Source organism: Charadrius vociferus, unplaced genomic scaffold (genome assembly GCF_000708025.1).
Source record: "Charadrius vociferus isolate BGI_N301 unplaced genomic scaffold, ASM70802v2 scaffold375, whole genome shotgun sequence".
Taxonomy (NCBI): domain Eukaryota; kingdom Metazoa; phylum Chordata; class Aves; order Charadriiformes; family Charadriidae; genus Charadrius; species Charadrius vociferus.
In genome coordinates this window covers 2695753-2700429 of record NW_009648440.1, presented here as the reverse complement: position 1 = coordinate 2700429, position 4677 = coordinate 2695753, and positions in this window count along the sequence as shown.

Here is a 4677-nt window from a genome sequence, read left to right as displayed (position 1 = left end):
GTCCCTAAACTCAGTGGCCCCCCCCAGACCCAGTCTCTGGTATTCGACATGAATCTCGCTGGCAGAAGGCATCCTGGCAGCCTTTTCCGTAGGACGCTCTGAGTGATGGGCAGACCTGTGGCTCCTCAACCGTTGCCCTTCGTCCTGTCCCTAAGCGCCTCCTGTGAACTTCCACAAAAGGCCTCTGAACACAGCTGAGCAGCGTGATGTGTCTTGGCATCCCTGCCTAGGCCTCTTCAGAATGTGCTTCCCCTTGTTCATAGCAATCAGGCCATTTCCGATGATGGTTCAGCAATGCCTCCCAGGCAAGTGAGGGCACGATCAGTCCTTCTTCTCCAAATTTTCTTCGGAGTGAGTCAGATAAGTCAGCTGGGCAAGGAGAGGCTCTGCAAGTCAGGGGAGAGCAGTGGCTTGCGGTGTTTACGTGCCCCTCGCAGCCCTCCTTGGAGAGAAAAAATTGCTTCTGGAGCCACGTGCCCGGCAGCCTCCGTGCTGCTGGGGTGCAGGGGGGTTATTGCCAATACCCCGGCACCTAGGGCTGTAACTCGTGGTGCCTAAGGTGGCCAAGCTCCATAATTGCTCCTGTTTCCTTGCCAGTATGTCTCCCAGGAAATTAGCCAGATGTCAAGGGGGACTTGCTACCAAGAGACTTGGCTACTTTTTGGTTTTGCCTAAAATGGACTGTTGAGTGGGTGATACAAATATCTGTCCTCTTTCAAACTTGGTCTGGGGTTATATTCTGGTCTCCCTGACTTTGGACATTTTGGGGCTAGGAGACTGGCAGCTGATGAATTTAGTGATTTTCATGGGTCCCTTGTCTGTAGAAGTAGAGCTGTCATTGCATCTAGCTGTACGTTCTCCAACAGTGCGGATACCTGGACATATAGTGATGTGTTAGTAACAGTGTGATGAAATACAGAAGCGACCCCTCTGTCAATTATCATAAAGTGGCCACCAAGGTAGGAAAGAAGTTTTATTCTAAAAAAGTAATTTCTCTTTCCATTCTTACTTGGTGTTTCAGTCAATCTGTTAATTTTCCATCAGGAATCCTGCTTAGATCAGACTTTATTTTATCCGCTCTTAAGTATAGGACAGGAAATTTTACCAAATGAAGACAGAGGGAAAAAGGAAGGGGTTTTCCATGATTATTTATTTTTGAGGTAGCAGAAGGCACACATATCCTATCCTCTCCTAAAAAAAAGGATCCTCTAGCTACGCATTTTGCATAGGGATTGAGCAGAGGTTTTAGGTGGTGAGCGTCCACCGAGATACCCTATTAACCCCAACCACAGCTGAGCATGCTGCTACTCCTCCTCCTCCCGTCGTACTAATACATCTCAGACAGGAGAGCCGATAAACTTTACCAGTGCCGGGGCTTACAAAGACAGGAGCAATTTCCCTGGGAAATGTACAGCCCACAGACCCCTCTCAGATGGCTTACCCCTAAATTATCCTCTATTTGCGCAGTTTTTGTTAAGAGGAAAAAGCCTTGGGATCAGGCTGTCTGGGATCTGGGGCAAGGAGCAGCCTTGAACGGAGGAAGCCGGAGCTTTTGCTGTTTTGCTCGTCAGTAGAGCGGTGCCAGCAGGAACGAAAGCCATATGAGCGCTGTGCATTTACAGCGCACGACGCCTCTGTGTTGGGCTTGTAGGACAGTGCCGACGTTAGTGAGAGGGGAATCAAAGCACCCGAGTTGTTAAAGGAGTTCTTCAAGGCCAAACATCCTGCCCCACACAGCGCTGGAAAGAAATGCAAGCCTCTTGCCTTTCAAACGCTGGTGTAAACCACTTTTCTCCGCTCCCCTGCCCCGGAGAGTGGTATAGAATTTCCAGTGCACTGGGGGAAATAAGCATGGTATAGATGTCTAGAATAAACGGAAGATATGAAAGAGTTTGCACTAGGGTGTGAATTTTCAGGAGGAAAACTACAAGCACCTTGTAATTGTTCTTTTAGATTGTTGGGGGCAAAGAAGGATTTGGCCTGTATCCACAGACAGAATCACGAATATAATTTGCTTTGACGACATCCCACTAACGTGCCAGTCTTGTGTGCTTCCTATTGCTGATACCAGGAGGTAGGCTATAGTTAGCTATAAACTATATAAACTATAAGCGGCTATAAACTCACCGCTCAAGGCATGCAAAAGTTAAATATGAGGATATTGCAAATGCAAAAGGTGAGAATAGAGGTTTCCCATTCAACTTTAATTCCTACTTGATGTGTGAATTTGCAGCGCAAAAAAAAAGAGGTGGTGGGGGGAGTGGTTTCTTTTGCACTATTTGCTTTTTAAAGACGCAATTCAAATGGGATGGCAAGATCTCCTGTGTTTTGTCCCAAATCCAGCTAGTAGCAAAAGAAAGTAAGAATAGGCATGGAAACAGGTACCCCCCCTGCAAGGCTTGTGTTACTGCAGGGTGTTAAGTGCCGGTCACCGGTGTTGCGGAGGGTCCATCCACCCACTGACTGCGGGTGAGTGTTGGTGCTGCCCCTGCCAGGGCCATGGCTGGGGACCCTCCTGCACGCCGAAACACTGCTCCCTTTGCCAAGGGCTGGTGCGGCATTCAGCAGCCTCGTGCGAGCCGCAGGTTGGGTTGTCCGCGACGGTCTCCGACCTCTCTCCCCCCGCCGTTCCCCAGCCCCGTCTGCTGCCTGGGCTACAGTAAATGCTTTATTAGTCCCAGGATAAATTAAAATGCCTGCGCAACCCAGGAGAAAGCCCGCCTATATTTAGCATCTCCTCCGCTGCAGCGGGCAGCTCTTGTCTCACCTCCACTATGCCCCACCGACGGAGCGATGTCCCCTCGGTCCCGGCGCAGGAGCCCCTGGGGCCGGGACCCAAACGCGGCCGCAGCTACGGGCCCGTCACCACAAGTGAAGCTGGTGGGGCTCAAGGGGAAAAAAGAACCCCAGAAGTTGACTCTGCAGCATCATCGTAAAAAGTATACGTGCACAAGGGGCTATTCTGTCCGCCGCGTTTATGTGGCTCTCCTGTTCGTGCGAATAGCAGTGATGTTTGTATGTCCCGCGGTGGCAACAAACCTCTTAGTGAATAATGTAGTGTTAAATTCTGGGTAAGACATCAAAGTGCCAGTAAAACTAGTGCTATAAGATTACCTCTGGCAGCTCCATCTTGTGACCAAGCTATTTTTAATATTATAAAATCTGTTGCTCCCCTCCCATGAATAGGCATACTGTGTTTTGCTCTTTCAAGTCAGAACATGCTTTTGTGAATTTCTTTCTCTTCTGCTCCCCCCCCTGCCCCATATATTTCAATACTCTCCCCTGTCCTCTCAGGAAGACAGTAAAATCGAGAGCTCGAGTTTTCAGGGAAATGAAGACACTCATATTTTAATTCGTGATAGAGACTATTCTTTGAAAGTGAGCAGGGCGTTTGATGTAAACCAAGAGAAACTGCATGCCTAGGTATGCTTGTACATATGGTACCTACAAATGTCACGTGCTTATTGATTTGGGGTCTCAGCAATACCTTAAGCATACGGAGAGTATAAGAACCATGAGAACAGGCCATGGGAACAGGAAAAGGCCCTTTTAATTCCACCTTCCTGCTTTTCCATCCTCCTCCCCCATCGCCTCCTTCTCCAGCAACAGACCTAGGTGTCTGTAGAACTCATTTACATGCTTTGCTTCCACTGCCTACTCCCCTAATTTATTCCATATGTTTATTGCCCTTTGTGTGCAATATTCCTGCCTGTGTTCCCTATTTGCTTATAATTTCCTAATTTTTCAGGTTCTCCCTCCTGCCTTTTTTTTTTTTTTTGTACCTGCTCACCCATGTGTGATCTCTCTGAAATTTCTGCTTAAAGCAAAGTTAGCAGCAGCCACCAGTGCTACTTGGAGCTTCGGCAAAGTGGGGCTCTTAAAGCAATGCCTTGTTCAGAGGTACGATGCTGAGACTGCAGACAGGATCGGACCTACTGGGAGATCCAATTAGTACAAGCCCTGCTTCAGCGAGCCAACGCTCCCCTTCTCCTCTGCTGTTTCGGGAGCCACAGCTTTCTAGAATGGGCCCATAAGGAGAGGAAATATCAAGACACCTCTCAGTACGTGGCTTGGTTTAACAAAACGCTGAGCTGTGCACAGCAGCTCCCACTCAACAGAAAAATGCTCAGAGTCTGAGGGTGTAATTTTGAGCCTCAGGTTTGTTTTTGAAAGTATCAGCTGTGCTGTTTTCTAGAAAACTGTGGTAGTTGCCACTGCTGCAGTTCTTTTACGCCCTGACACTTGCGAATGATTTTTTGTTTGTGAGCAGGCACTAGGCAGCACCTACACTGCATTTTGTGGATCCCTCTCAAACCAGGTGCATGGATGGAGACCCAGCAAGCATGATCCTGGCCATGAGACTTTCAAATGCTTGGGCATCAAGATGCCCCGTGGGAGTGTTGTCTGAGCAGAACTTTTTGGGTTTTCAATCAAACTGGCAGCTTTGTGCCCCTACACAAAATCTGGTGAATCCAGAAGTCCTAGATAGAAGCGTGGGAATGCGGTAGGTGATGGTGGGCACTCTGCAGCAAACACAGAGTTGTGTTCAGCCCACTTATGGCAAGGCACGAGCTGCCCATGAGGCTGGCGAGAGGGTGGGTGGGCTGTGATACACCTCTGTGGCTCTCACACCTGGCTTGAGCTGCTGAGCCCTCGCAAGTCTGCGACATGCCTCCG